General features: G+C 38.5%; 2 long non-coding RNA genes across 2 annotated transcripts in view; one reads left to right on the plus strand and one right to left on the minus strand.

Moving 5' to 3' along the window:
- The window catches only part of LOC137864886 (uncharacterized), a 43564-nt gene extending 31300 nt beyond the window's left edge, over positions 1–12264 (minus strand). Inside the window, exons 1-2 of the long non-coding RNA XR_011101678.1 lie at positions 12143–12264; positions 7823–7871 (exon numbers count right to left, since the gene is read on the minus strand). This is a non-coding gene — a long non-coding RNA (uncharacterized lncRNA). The remainder of the gene's footprint in view (positions 1–7822; positions 7872–12142) is intronic.
- Positions 1–16213, plus strand: part of LOC137864887 (uncharacterized) — a 186168-nt gene that overhangs the window by 3865 nt on the left and 166090 nt on the right. The gene's annotated exons all lie outside the window — the stretch shown is intronic.

A 16213-nucleotide genomic window follows, 5' to 3' on the forward strand; every position in this document is an offset into this window, starting at 1 on the left:
CCACACTTTCAGGCAGTAGGATTGATCATGTGTTTGTGTATCACCTGCTCTCCTTAATAGCCACTAGCTGGAGGAGAGACATACATGTTTTATAAGCCACCTGTACAAATGCAAGGCTATCAAATTGCCTTCTGTTGAGACTATGTCACATTTAGATTCAAAAAACAAAGAGTATAGTTTGAAATGGATTCTTTATACAGCCAATGGTATACTTCTACCTTTTTACAACAGCATGTAAAGTTTTCACAACAACCCCCCACACTACAAGCATGAATGCTCTTCAGTTTTGTGTCTTGGCTCTGGAGACCAGGAGGGCTTGGGCAGGACTGTATTTTTGGGCAAAAGTACGTGGTGGGAGGTGGAGAGAAGGCAACATTCTCTTTTACCATTTCTCTGCTGTGCAGGAGGAGGAATTTGGCAGTAGGAGAAAATCACCTTCCTATGACCCACAGGAATTCACACTAGTTCAGCAACAAAGCCTGGTCCTAAAATTAAAAGTAGATCTGGCTAGAATTCTATTAATTTTGCTAAAAGTCCACTGGTGGTGTGTGTGTCCAGCTGTCTGTCCAATCCTTTAAATGCAACAGTGAAGCATTTGGCTTTTCTTTAAAATATCTAAAGATGGTGTTTTCATCATTGATTACATGAATTAGCAGTTAGCATTCTGCTGTGGTCTAGCAAATCTTGAGTCTGCTGTTCTGTATCATAAAATAATGCAGAAAATCTGGGAATATTGGTATATTTTAGTCTTAGAGAAACAATGTATTTTTTTCTTAATTTTTTTTCCTATATATACTATTACTTGCAGTTATATACATAATGGATGATATGAAAAAAATTAAGTATGGAGCACTTTCCTTTATAGTTATTACAGTTATATTTTCTGTTAAAAAATAATCTGTAGTGCAATGCAAAAGGATTTGCAAGACTTACCATTGTGAATTCATGAAGAGGGAGAAAAAATATATCATTGAATGATTTGATCAGCTTTCTGTGCTTTCCAGCCTTCCACCAGTAAGGTGCTGATCTAACTAGTGGCTCAGGTGGTGATCACAAGACAAGTGGGGTGGGAAATATTTTCAGTGACATAATTGACTTTGCATTGAGTTGGATTTTACGTGTAGTCTGATATGAAAAACAGATTCAGAGAAGTTACTCCTTGAACAGACTGCCTGTGTAAACATGTTGAATTCTAGATCACTGCAAAACAGTTCATAAAGAATTTAGGAAGCCAAAACATATCAAGTACATTAAAGTAGTTTAACAAAGCAGCAACAAAAGTGTCAGTCAAGATTTCAGCATCCTTCTTGAATAAGACAGGGTGAACTTAATGAGTGACTTCAAGGGGTAATATGATCATTACATCCTGAAAGTGAATAGTTTTGCCTGATGGAGATTAATTCAGAATCTGGAATTACACCAGAGTTCTAGGAATTAACAATTAGCTGTGTAAAAAAGATTCATCTGCCTTAGATGAAGAAACCATTAGTTCTTTGAAAATGTCTGGTGTCTAAGACGACTGTTAATAAGGAGACCTTAATGGAAGATAAATTAGTTTTTCTGAGAACAGCAGAAGATGAACTCCAGTTTCATACACTTTTTTGCATCTTAAGTACCCTGCATGCCTCTACTTCAGACCCATTTCATGTGTGCATTCTTGTATTACAAGCTCATCTTCCAGTTCCCTCCAACACCTTCCCAGCAGCTCCCTCAGGGACCTGCTCACGTCCCAAGTGTTCCCCCTGCCAAGTCTTTGTCTCTTCTCTGTGCTCTGACTGAACCCTGACTCAGCCCCTGCTCCTCTGCAGCGTTGCAGTCAGCCACTGCTGTGAAAAGCATCATGTGTTTTGTCTAATCTGGGACTTCGTGGGTATCAACTGGCAAGCCAGCTACTGCTGACAAAGATGAACTGTCTTTCCTTTGACAGGATGTAGCAAATCCTCTTTCCTTTACCCAAATATCAAGCTTGGTAAAAAGTGATCAGGGAGGTACTGAAAATATCATATGTGGGGGGGGGGGGGGGGGTGTGGAAAAAAAACATAGCTCAAGAATATATGGTGTCAAATACTGTCCTGTTCCTTTTGCTAGAGGAAACTCAGGTCCACCTTACTGGGTCTCAGCAGCTTGATGAAGCCCCGCAAACAGACAAAAAGAGTGAGCAAGTCCTGGCTGCAGCAACATTACACTTGGTACCATCTGTCACCAGTACCTCAGTGCTACCAACTTGCTGGGACCCAAGAAATAACAAGAAGTATTTAGGTTCACAGTCCTATTGTACTTCCTGACAGTGGAAAAACTGTTATAAACTCAAAAAACACATCCTTATAACCACTTTATGTTGAAGTGGCCTTTGGTAAGAGTACAAGACTACATATCTTCTGCTTTCCCTGAATAATTAGGCTGTTTCATGGGTATAGACTAGCTGCTCTGATGAAAGGATTATGGTGTTATATTTTTTTGAGAGCTCAATATTTTTCCCCCATGATTCCAAATCAGGCAGGTGTGTGGGAGATTGTGTGAATTTCTGGTACATGTTCTTCACAGCAGCAACACTGGACCTGTTGTACATGCACCTGATGCCGAAGTATGTCCATAGATGTCAGCAGCAAACACGATAAGGCTCGTTTGAGCAATGTAACAAATCTGAATTTACAAAAACTTTGTCAGCAGAGGTTCTTTAAAGACTGTCAAGTTTATTCTAATAACTGGTCAAAAAAAAAGAAATATAAAAGCATAGGCATAAAAGGTAAAGTTTCATGCTGGAAGGAGGTTATTAATGAGGTCTCACAGGGCTCTGTGCTAAACTTTGTGCTGTGTATTTAGAGACATTTTCTCTGACAAAGTCTGGTTGATGTAAATTTATGCAGGGGAACTTAATCGATAGCAGACCTGGAAAAATTATAGGAGGACCACTTAATTTTGAGTTACTGGGAAATTCATTCAAAGTAATCTTTATGGAGAAGAAAGTAATTCTAACTTTATTTATGTCATTAAGGGCTCCAAATTAAATATTTCCACTCACGAAAAACATCTTAAAGTCGATATAAATTGTTCTCATAGGACATGAAGTTAGTGCCAATCTGATGCCAAAACAGTAAGTAGAGCATTAGGAATCACTAGAAAATCAACAGAGAACTCAACAGAAAATACCCATATGAGGAAAGCCTAAATAAACAAGGACAGCTATAAAACTCTGAGAAGTTAACTGGGGGGGAATCTATATTGGATATCATCAATGTTCTGATCTAGGGTTTTTATACATTTTTTGTAATCAGACCAGAGTCTTGAAATTTTCCCTTAAATAAAAATGCTCAAATAAATCAAAGGTGGGAGCACAAGGCAAGAAACACATAAGAAAATCTTATCCCTATTCAGCTGTCAGATGATGTTGGGATTTGTGTGAATGGTTAAAGACTTCTTTTTCATTTCTGAAGTGAACCTAGAGCTCTGGCAGACAGCACTTCCAGTGCTACAAAACCAGACTTGCTATCTGAGAACCAAATTTGTGTTTTTTTTCCAAATGTTGGTTTAAATTTGTATATCTTTTCTGCCTCTAAATGCTGCAACATGTTAAAATTTGATATCACAAGCACATGAATACTATGTTCTGTCCCTCCTAAGAAATTAAATTCTTTCTTTTTCTAAATATGAAATTATTAATTTTTTTTGCTCTATGGGAACTATTATATTTATTTTTATGAACTGAGTCTAGAAAGTCATGGTATGCCACTGTACAGAGTTAAATAATGAGAAAAGACACAGAATTTCAAACACAGAGACTTTGACCCACTTACTTCCATGGCAAACAATCACCTCTAAAAATATTTCTAACCTTTCTTTATAGTTGCAGGAGAAAAGGATAAGTGGTTAAAAGCATTTGAAGTATAAAGTAAAGCATTCACTGTAACAATATCCCTTATTCCCTTTCCCCTTCAGCAGCATTAAAACAAAATAAAACAAAATCACAACATACATTTTTACTCATATTTTGATGAATCAGTGATGGTACTATTTGCTCTTTCCTGGGGAAAGAGCAAAAATAAGTTGATAGAGGCTCACATATGCTGCTTCTATTAGAACTCGGTGTTCTTTCCTTGAAGAGAAGATGAGACAAATGCTTGCAAAAGAGGAGAAAAGAGCAGCACAGATTGTAAATACAACTTCTGTTTGTGATCTGGGTGTTTGCTTCCAGCTGTACTGGTGGGACTGACAAGCAAAGGGCATGCTCTCATCTGCCATTGCGGGACCCGGCTGGGAGGGCTATGGAATGAGGAAGCCAAGAGACATTGTATTTGTCAGGAAGAAATCCTTCCTGACACTGCTGTGGCCTCTCTTGTATTTTTTTTTTTATTTATTATTATTTTTATTTTTTAGCACAAGCCGTGCGCTTACACTGTCAACTTTCCCTGACATTGCAAGCACATGAAAACTTTGCTCTTTACCTCTTATTGTGCTAGTGAATGTAGTTATACTGCAAAATGTCACCATTACCAGTTTGTGTTACTTGCAGGTGGTTTTATGCTCCATCTTCATTTGGAAAATGCTTTGCTGGCAGATATGTATTTCTCTCCATAAAACATTCCTAGCAATCTGAAAAATAGCAACCTGATCCATAGTGCTGTGTCTAGCTGACAGTGCAAAGAGGAGATTCTTGCACATGTTCATGCACTATGCATGAAATGCAATTACTCAACCCCAAATGTGATCAGGGCATTAGGCTCCTTGTGTGAAAATTTTTCTTGTATCCTTAGTGATTCTTAGTGTCTTGTTTGATGACTTAGAAATTAAGATGAGGGGAGTAGAGTGTCTTTAAAATAGGTTTGTTACTGCAAAACAAAGGGAAAGATGATTTGCCAGGCTGGAAATGGGTGAAGGGACATACAATAACATTTAAAGGCATCTAACAAAACATAGAAAAATACAAAATAATGTAAAACCAGAATAACCCTAGAGGAATAATGATATTCAGAAAGCCACAGTGAGTAGAAAATACTGGGTTTTCGTTTTTCCACTTCAGAGCCAACAAAACTGGATGTGAGCAAGGTACACCAAAGGCTTATTTTTACTGTTTTAATCACTCAGGTAAAAATTTAAAAAAATTAAACCACATTACCATCCACACATAAGAGCTCACTATTCAATAACAACACCAACAAAACCTAAAGGATGTTGGGTCCCCTTATTTATGGATCTGTTAAGTCTGTGATTTCAGATTAATGGAATGAGCACAAAGTGCATACAGAACCCCTGGCTTCATACAGACTCTATTCTGTTTCATCTTGTCATGCTGACACCCTGAACTCCTCACTAACATCAACTCAGTAATTGCCTCTTTGACTACTGAATGGTCATTATGTCACATGGATCATATCTTCTCTATCAGCATGTCTTTGAGATTTTTTAGAAACAGATAATTTTAAAAGGAAGCTGTTATTCCAGCATCATAACACAGTTTGATCCTTTAATAAATACAAAGTTCATCTAAATAGATATGAAGAAATAGATTAAAATACTACTTTCAACAATTCCTAAATGAAACTAGAAAGAAACACCTTTTTTCCATGCCAGGTAGTTTAAAATGTCTGTGTCAAATGTGATGCTTAATAATACAGTCAGATAGCTGAAGCAAATTATGGCAAACCCAACTAAATTATGCTATTTAAACTTCTCTCTCAGATTCCAGGCACTAGGAAAATTTAATTCTATCAATATTATAAACAGAGAATTCAGGTTTAAGAAGAAATATGCCAGTATTTTATTGTCATCTTTAACGTTAACTAATAATTTTTTCACATCCAGATTCATAAATGAACTGTAATAAAACTAGGGTGTGCACATCAGTTGTAGCACAGAAGGTAGTAACTGCAAATCCTTGAAAACAATGCCTGCCTAACCAAAATATTATCAACACTTCAATGTCAGTAATATGACATACTGAAATATTATCCATCATATTCAAATAGCAACAACAGCAACAAAAATATGAATGCATATGGGTTTTAACCACATTTATATTAGGTAACATATTGGATTTATATTGGTTGGGTTGACTTCAGTGAACGTTCAAACAAGTAATGGTGCTGCAACAGTAAGTTTTAAGTGACATTATAGGATGTTCATGAGAAGGTTAATGCAGAACTTGGAAGCCTGAGCGGTCACAGTGGAAGTCAGATGCCAAGAACAATTCACACTCAGAGGAGAATCAGAAACAACAGGATGAATATTCAATGCTCATAAGGCACACTGTTGGTGTCCAATTAATAGACTATAAATTGGAAAGAGTTTGGCAGATAATGCAGGGATGAATAAATTACAGGATTGTAAGATGTCAACAGACAAAATGGTAAATTAGTTAAATAGTTTCCTACTCCAAAATATTCACACAGCATTTTAAGTAAACAGTTGCTTACCAGGTCATCTCACATCCCAGAGACACAGCCTTCCCAAAAGCAGGTTTAGCGACTGCAACCAATCTAGCCCTGAACTTCATTTTAAGCCAAATTATTTCCAAAGACACTTAACTGGACCCAGAATTCCCTATCCATAAAATTAAATTTTGAGGGTTGTAGTGCTTTTGGTCAAGTTCTTGGAGGACAGTTGTCATCCCTGCCATGGCCAGTACCACAAGTAGCTTTCACTGTTATTCACGTTGGCAGTCTTAGCAAAAGGGCTTCTTGAATATGCAGACACAAGGCATCCATTAATTGGGATTCTTGAGATGCATTTGCAATAAGGTAGTGTAGCAAGGGTTCTCACTGCTGGTCTCCTACCTTTTTTTTATGTTGCAATGGAAATTTCCCTCTCTACACATTGTAATCCGTAAAACACTAAATCCCCTTCCCGTGCAGCAGTCTGCTTGCTTGCACATGCACTACCTTCCTGTGCAAACACAGAGCCTGTGGGGCTCTGAGCTCTAGCACAGGACTTGTAAACTTGGCAAATACAAACCTGCTACACTTGGGAATAGGAAATACCGCTAATCTGGGATTCCAGAAACTGTGTCAGTTTTCTGTTTCATTATGGATGCACTGTTTTGAAATCCATGAATGTACTTAAGGTCTATGAAGACAGGTGCATAAATAATTTTGAGGATTTGGTCCATAGCAGGTCTTTTCTCTCTGCCATTCCCATATGTAATAGAGTGCAAGGGCATGGCCTTACCTCATGCTAGTACTGCAAGATACTTAATCTGCCAGTAGCCCCATGAATATCAAAGGATTTTTGTTGAGGATATGTGGTAGAAGGTCCACGGAGGAAGTACATAAATAGAAAAAGTAAATTGTGTCTTTTGTTGTGGGAATGAAATGCCAGGTTTATGTATGTGCGAGTATTTATTTCTGAAAAGCAATGAAGAAAACTACCAGACTGTTTGAGAAAGTAATTCCAAGCGGAGTAGCTAGTATACATAGTTATTCAAACTGAAGTTTAGATTGAACATGCAACTAAATGTTTCCAAATGTGCCAAAAGCACAGGGTAATCTTCAATAAGCACTTATGGTCAGAACCTTGACTTTATATCTATTCCAGAAGAGAGTTACCAACATACTGTTGTTGCTGACTGTGAAGTAGTGCAAGGGAGAAGTGTGGACTGAAAACAAAAGGGTACTTCATTCTGTAGTATGAAAATTGCTGTGCAGTCTGGGATCATAACCAAAAAAGCTATAAAGGGTTTTCACTGTATTTCAAGGGGTCAGTAATCATAATTTCTCTCTTTTTAATGCAATTTGTAAATGGCTCCATCTACTACTGCTGACATGCCACTTGTACCTGCAGCACTAATGCTGCCATGATAATAGTTCAAATTTTCTGGAAGTGGCCTTACCTCTCAGTGACAGACGGGACTTGCTGAGTTCCAGGAAGGCTGGTTCACCCTGGAAAGATGTAGAAAGAAACAAATGTTATAGAAAACTTTTGAAAGAATGCAAAAATACGAAATTAAGGAAAAGATCCTCTGCTGGTCAAATCTGTCTCATGTAAAAATCCAACTGAAATCCAGCTGAAGGGGTTCCTGTCACTCTCATTCAAAGTTAACAGACAAAGACTGATGAAACCCATGGAATCTCTCCAGCCATGTAATGTGCCTATCTGCAATATACTGAGATAGATCTTACTTCTGAAAGTAAAAACATCTTCCTGGAAGTTAAAGATACTTAAAAGGAAATGGAATGTTGGTATTTATAGTCTGAGACTAAATATACTAGCAGCATGTCATACTGACTAGAAATTCTATCCTCAAAATGCTAATGATCACAGCCAAGGTAAGGTAAGACAGGATCAGTCATAAATGATTTAGACCCTAAAGCTGGCTCAATTCATGTCACTAGGAAAACTTCTGCACATTTCAAACTGAGCTTCAGACATCTTACTTGATTTTATATTCACCAGTTGTAAAATTCTCTTTCATCTACCAGAATTTCTGAGTATTGATAGTTTAAGATTCTGTATCTATGATATTTTTGGTTTTGTCAGGGTAATCTTAATTTGCTAAGATTAGATTTAGATCAAATGATGTTTATTAATCTGATCTATTTAGTAAATGCATGTATACATTTATATATAAGCAGATTTATGATTGAGGGCAAGGCCAGAGTTCAGGAAAAGTAAAGAAACTGGACCCGTGCACTCTGTATGCAGAGAGATTTGTACATATGCAACCTGATACATCCAAGAGAGGTATCTTCTCTGGAAAATTATAATAATAGGTTAGGTCTAGACTGTCTGTGATCTTCTTGTGGATCACATGAATTTGTTACTTTTGTCAATACCCCTAATATTTGTACACTGGTTCTCAGTACCGTGGGCTACACCTGTACAGAATGGTTAATAGGGCAGCTATTATTTAAAGGCCACTGTTGTTTTTCTGAGAACCATTGTGCTACTTTCCCACTTGTCTGCTATGCTTAATTGTCTGTTACTCAGAGGGACACTTCTATCTGACTCAGGCACTAAACATTTTAATATGCTGAAGGTTACCACTGAAAAAGTTAAGGTTCTTTTTTAATGAAAAAGGAAACCCATATCTGTTCCTCAGGAGGGCTTCCTCTCCAACAGCCAACATGCATTAGCAATTATCCTTTAGAGGGAAAAGCTGTCTAATTACTCTATTACCTCAAGTGCAGAGCACTCACCTGGGAAGCCACTAGATCAAGGTTCAGGTCCCATCACTGACTTTAATGTTAATTTATGACTTGGCATGTGTGTCTGATAATCAAATAATGATCTACTTTAAAGAGCTAGGATGGCTGTAGTTGGCATTGTAGCTTTTCAGGAGACTGCTCTCCTTCATAAAAAGGGTTTCACATCTTTCCAAACTATTTTTTAGGGCATGAGGTGGCAAAAGATGTTATTTGAGTACTCCAGTGATGGCAAGTGTAAATTAATTTTAGACAATAATAAAGAAAAAACTTTGAGTTTCCTCTTTTCTTTCACAGTTGAATATAGATACCTACCAATTAGACAAAAGTGTCTTGGAAGTTTGGGGGTGATTTTTACTTAACCAATCTCTATCTTATTAAAATTAGTCCCTTCATCCTGCTCCCTTTACAAGGGAAGCTGGTGTTAGTTAGTTTGTAAATGGTCTCTGCCTTACCTGAAGATCTGGTGCTTACAAATTTCTCACAGCTATATTAGCTTGTGCACAGACAACCTTGTTGCATAAACATTTTGATTCCAAAAGATTCATTAGCCCTTGAAGTCTTGTTCTGCCTAGTGGTTACAGATATTCTTTTGACATGTCATGCAAATGTCTTTCTTTAGAGAGAAATAGGTATGTCTTCACAGAGTGTGTCACGGCCAGTGATTTTACATCTTCTGCTGTTATTGTGTTCATCTGTTAACTTCACATTCACGTAACTGAGTTGCCATTCAAGACATTCAAGATTCTGGGCTGTGATGTGTATGTGGAAAGAAAAGGGGAGGGGGGGGGAGAAGGGTTAGGGTCCATTTGCTTAGAAATATTCTTAATTTCTACAGTTAACCATGAGAAAACTTAGGAATGTGCAATCTGAAGATTTTAGTTTGTCAGTCCTTTGGCAGCTGGACTTCATGGCAATTTTTGGTGTTAGTATTGCTTATAGGGAGCAAGTCTCCTTGGCACTAATGCAGTATAAGTGAAATTAGTAATCCTGATGGAGTAACTCTTGTATGAAGAGTTAGACTTCAGCTGGATATCCTGTACAAGCTATTATAAGATAAGTGAAGGTAGAAGACTTGGCTGCATTGGTGATATCCAAAGATTGATATTTCTAAAGCAGTTCAGACAATGTAGCTACCATCATCTTTTATATGAAAAAAATATGTTCAACAGAATTCTTGACAACTCATGTATGAAAGGCAAATTTTCTGTTTATCACCTGTGGTTTAAATATCACAACCCAATATTCTCTTTCTTATTATAGCTACAATATTTAATAGTTTAAAAAGGAATTTCAATAAGTTTGCTTATTAAAAGAAGGTCAGGTATTAAAAGAGAATTATGTCTATGCAAAACTGTATGACGTTATTTTGTTATTTATACAGTCATTAATATTACTGAACAGAACTGTTCTGCTAATGATTAGATAGACAAGCAAATACTTCCTGCTGCAGTAGCATTTAAGCTACTGACCAATCTAAGCTAAAACAGAACTGTTCAAGTCAAGGCTTGAAATGGCTTATTTGTGATTAAGGCTTGAAAAAAAACCTACTTCGACTGTGCAGCTGAGGTGATGCAATAACTGAAACAGGCAGATGAGTAACAAACAGATTTTTTTCTGATCTTTCATTATTGATAAAGACTGAAGTATGAATATATGCCTAAATGACAGGTATTAGTAACTATGCAGTCAAGAAGTATAAGAAAACCTTATATTAAAAAACTGATAGGAGATTATGCAAGATGGCATGTAATGAATTGAGTAACATCATGAATGATAATCATTAGACTAAGGTTACTGAAGAGATAGGTATCTCTCTTTGGCTGAAAGGTACCTCTGGAAAATTCAGTTGAGGCCACCAGGCTTTGGACTACCCTTACTACTCTACTAATTTGTTAACATAGGAACATTGGAAGAAACTCATCTGCACATCAAAATGCCGCAGTAATGCACCTTTATGTAATTTTGGTTCTTTGTTGCATTTAGATTTCAAAATATTTGTTTAGAGTTGAGAACGTGCAGCTTAAAAAAATGAAATTTGAAGTTTTCATTAACCTTCCTAAACCATATGGGAGTACCAAACTGCATGTAAGTTTAAAATAAAATAAAATAAACAGGAAGAGAATCCAAAACCCCAGAAGTCAAAATAATGCATTCAGTAAGTCTTTATCTAATTACTTTCTTCTACTGAGTGGTAAAAGTTTGATCTTCTCAAAGGAGATCTGCAGTATCTGATGTATATTACATCCAAGCCTACAGAGACTATTAACCAATTTTGCCAGAGATTACATAAGCATAATTTAGTATCTTACAGTAGGAGATGGAGAAAATCCTCAGTTACTTTCAAGAAGAGAAATGACATTTCTATATAATTCCGATTAAACTACATTTAGATCAAGGCTTTCTATACAAATCAATATTTTAAATGAACATTGGAGAGCTGGGTGATCACCCAACCACATGAAGTTTAACAAAGGCAAGTGCTGGGTCCTGCACCTGGGACAGGGCAACCCTGGCTATACATACAACCTGGGGGATGCGATGCTGGAGAGCAGCCCTGCAGAGAGGGATCTGGGGGTTGTGGTTGACCTTGTCGTGTTAAGGGGTGTAGCTGATTAACCGTTACAGGCCCAGTTGGATTCAGAGTACTGAACCAGTTGGACATTCACCAAAAACACGTTAACTGTCTAGGCGTCCCGTCAGACATTCACCAAAAATGCATTAACCGTCTGGGGGTCTGGTTCAGAACACTGAACTATCATGGATAACCACCCTCACCCTAGTTGCACTTAATGAGAGCTATCACAATGCAATCAAGTATGGTTTATTACAGCAACAGATAACCAGGTTCTTTTGGATTGCCAGCAATAGTGACTGTCTGCAAAAGCAAGCTAGTATGCATGAAATACACAGGTGTTATAGGTGTTACAGGTGCGCAGCCTAGAAATAAATGCGTTAAAAGGATCAAAGACTCTATAGAGATTTATAAGCAAGTATTCAGATCTCACCCAAAGGCATCCCAATGGGGGGGGAAGAGAGGCTCAGCCCGTCGACTGATCCCAGGAGTCAGGAGGTCCTAAGGATATTGTATTTCCTTGGGATGGTATCTCCCCTGACGGTGGTATCTTCCATAACATCCCCTCTCTCTTGGGCCAATTTATATTATTTTCTATCTTTTAGGTGGAGCTTGAGTGGCTCTAGTCAATCATATCTTAGTTATGATTGGTGTAAAGTTTTCCCGTCTCCGTTTAAAGTAATAGGCTCCGAGAAATTCAGAGCGCATGCTCAGTGAGGGGTGGTCGCACCTTGGAGGCAGGTAGCTTTTGGGATGGAGGTGTGTTTTGGTATTATAATGAGCAAAAAGTACACTAGGGTAAAGCATTTGTCAAAACATGACAGGTCTTTGGCTTAGGGTGGCAAAAAGTGCAGCTTTGTGCACAAGAACAATTGAGGCCCCACCTGATTACAGAGCCTAGCCATGGTGTCTCCACTCCACTCTACGCTCCGTGCTGTTCCTTAGGGCTAGCACACCAAGTTTCCCCAGCGCGATAGCATCTAAGGTTGGGAGCCTAGGGAATGCTCAGGTAATGCAGTTATGCCCTACCCTGAAAGCCTCTTCAATGCTGTACCTTTTCCTTAAAAAATGTGAATGTTAGTTTTAGTTTCCTAGTTACTTCAGGCATTTACACCACAGACCTCAAGTACTGTGTGCAGTTCTGGGCACCACAGTACAAGTATGTAAAATTGTTGGAGAGTGTCCAGAGGAGGGCGACGACGATGGTGAAGGGCCTAGAGGGGAAGACATATGAGGAGCGGCTGAGGACACTGGGCCTGTTCAGCCTGGAGAAGAGGAGGCTGAGGGGGGACCTCATCGCTGTCCACAACTTCCTCGCAAGGGGGGAGTGGAGAGGCAGGTGACCTATTCTCTGTAAACACCAGTGATAGGACCCACGGGAATGGTGTTAAGCTGAGACGGGAGGTTTAGGGTGGACATCAGGAAGAGGTTCTTCACCAAGAGGGTGGTTGCACACTGGAACAGGCTTCCCAGGGATGTAGTCACTGCACCGAGCCTGTCTGAATTTAAGAAGCGATTGGACTGCACTTAGTCATATGGTCTCAACTTTTGGGCAGACCTGTGTGGTGCCAGGAGTTGGACTTGATGATCCTTATGGGTCCCTTCTAACTCAGGATATTCTATAATTGTTCATCCAGAAGTGATTTCTGCTTTGCTGACACTCCTCTGCAGGAGTGTCAACCAGATATGGCAGCTCTCATCACATGCTCAAACTGAAGAAGACAATGTGTTGTAAAAAGAACATGGATCTTGACTGTCCTGCCCTCTTCCTTGCATTCAACTTCAGATTTCTGCCAGGCTCAAGAAAGAGCTTAAATGAAACAAAGCAAAAAGGTGGGGGTACAGAGATTCTTTCAACTAACATACCTTCAATTTCCTCCCCAAGAAAACCACTTTTTTTCCCCTGAAGTCAGAATGAATTACTGGTTACTTTCCAGAAGAGAAGTTAATTATTCTCTTCCTTCAAATTTATCTTATTCCCCAGAAAGTTTAGTGATGGGTTCTGTCAGAAGCCACAAGGTATTTTATTCTCATCTTCTGTCTTGTTCCAGCTCAATCAGGTGCTCGCAACAGACTGCCTGCTCCTCCAGCTAATCCCATCCTGGGTCAGCTCTTCTAGTTTATTAACACTCCTGATCTGTAAAGCCACTCCTCTGTTGTGCCTTCAAGAATCCTTCTGGGTCAGCTTCTTTTATTTCACAATGTCTTTGACAAGGCAAGTTTATTTAAGGGGTCTTTTCCAGTACTAAGCACACAGCTAAGGTTAAATCCAGCTTCTCACCAGTGTGTTTTACACCTTTAGAAGTAGGTATACTTCTGCTGCTATCTTAAAGCTTTTTATTCAGCCTAACCATGGTTTTTGAATTTTTGTCTCAGGAATAGCTGAAAAATACTGACTGCTTTGATAACTCAGCTGAAAAATACTGACTGCTTTGATAACTCTTTCATCTTAGTGATCTAAGTGGTGCTTACCTGAGGATCATGACTGCATTCTAGCAATGCAGTAGTGAAGTTTCCAGTATCACCAGTGTTAGGCTTCCACAGTGGGCTGGCAATGGTTGTTCTGACTATTGCAGCATAATTTTTGTTAATTGGCACGTAATGTGTTCCCTAAACTCTGCACTTTTCACAGCTTTTACTTTCAGAATGACAGGATCATCCAGGGTCAAACTGATTTGATTATCAAATCTGACTGGACTGCTGATCCACTGCTGTGCTTTGCTTATTGGTGGGAAATCTCACTTCACAGACACGAATGACAAATGTACAGTACAATAAGGGTCTCAGTTTCTGGTAATGCACCTGCAAAGTACAATTTTGATTCTCAGCTGTTAAACAGCACTGTAAGTTCAGGGAAATTTTTGTACTCCCAGTTGCACGTCTTGAGCTCTGTGGTTTGTAGCTTAGGTGCAAATTGCAGAAGCAGACTTGTTGTAGCTTCACATGGATGGCAAACCGAAATATTTAGTCACTGCTATATTCATTATCTTTACACACTTAGGTGAATATGCTTGAAACCCATACTGTGTCACACCTCTGTTGCTGTGTTGATAATAATTGGCTGATTGCATATACACTCTCTTAAATGTTCCCATGTTAATTATGTCCTGCTAATTAATTGAACTTTAAATAGCTCGTAGGTTGGTTTAGGTTTGGCAGAGTTCCCAAAAGATTGCCTGTAAAGTTTATTTGAACTAAAATAAATAAATAATCACTTGCTGATAAAGTCAGTTAAGCAGACACCTTTGGCACAATACATGTTCTTCCTGTAGGAAGAACAGAAATGGCAGGAACCAGAAATGTCATGAATAGATATATATTTTTTTCATATTACAGATTTTCATTTCTTACACATAGTCCACCCTGAAGCTGAAGAGAATGTTATTAAATTTAAATGCTTTCCTTCTTGTCTTGGATGCTGGCTTGACAGCAGTGGAAAATAATTTTGTCTATTTATCCGCATAAGTACTGCGTCCACTCAGAGCAAACACAGGGGATCAGCGTCAGAGTCAAGAAGATACTTTGCCCTCTGTTTCCAATTTGTCTTTTGTATATTGCAGAGTGCAGCTGCAAGGTGCTGGCATGTACTTATCTAATACCTTAAGAGACAAATGAAGGACCATTACATTATAAACATGGGATGGATTTGAAGAGGATATACAGAATTAATGCTGTTGTGGGGGCTCAGAGCAGCCTGCAAGGCCCAACATTCATTCTCTAATCTGATATTAGCTTCCCCATTTCTTAGCAGGCCCCAAGAGCAACTGCCAATGGATCAGAAGAGGCCAGACATTCAGAGCTTCTCAAATCATTTTAAATAGCCTTGCCTGAGTTTCGTGGAGACAGCAAGCCAGGTGGATGGAATTTTCCATTTTCTTTCTAGCTTTCCAAATAAGAACAGTCCTACTTTTGACTGTGGTTTTATATAACCGACAAAAATGACAGATAGCCTTGAATTTGGGAGATTACATTGGCCTGTTCTCAGCTGAAATGTTCTGTCATCATTGACGTATGTGTTTAAATGAGCACTGAAGTGTGAATGGCCATCTGTCCGGGAAGTACGAGGGATTCTGATTACTAAAATGAAATCACAAAAAAGCCTAGTGCTTAGCAGCAACAGCAGAGAATGCAGAGGGAGAGAGAGCTCTTTTCACACTGCAGATATTTATAGTAGATAGATGATTATAACTCAGCAGTTGCCTGTACTTCCTGACCCATATTTTCTAAATATGTTCAGTCCCAGTTTTTTGAAAACATTGAGCTTTCAATATTTGCATCTTTTGTAAAAACAACCAAAAAGAAGCAATATTTTCCCTGTCAAATGAGAACTGAGGGGATGTTCTTTGTTTTCTCGTAAAGAGATGTGTTCTGCTTTATAAAGCTTTCAGCCAGAACGTGCTCTGACTAACTTCAAATGAAGTTTTGAACCTCCATTCCCACATGATTGCTATACAACAAGGCTGAAGGCTATTCCTGGGTGCATCTCTTCCCCCGCAGACCTGAA

The sequence above is a fragment of the Anas acuta genome, chromosome 15 (assembly GCF_963932015.1).
Source record: "Anas acuta chromosome 15, bAnaAcu1.1, whole genome shotgun sequence".
Classification (NCBI taxonomy): Eukaryota; Metazoa; Chordata; class Aves; order Anseriformes; family Anatidae; genus Anas; species Anas acuta.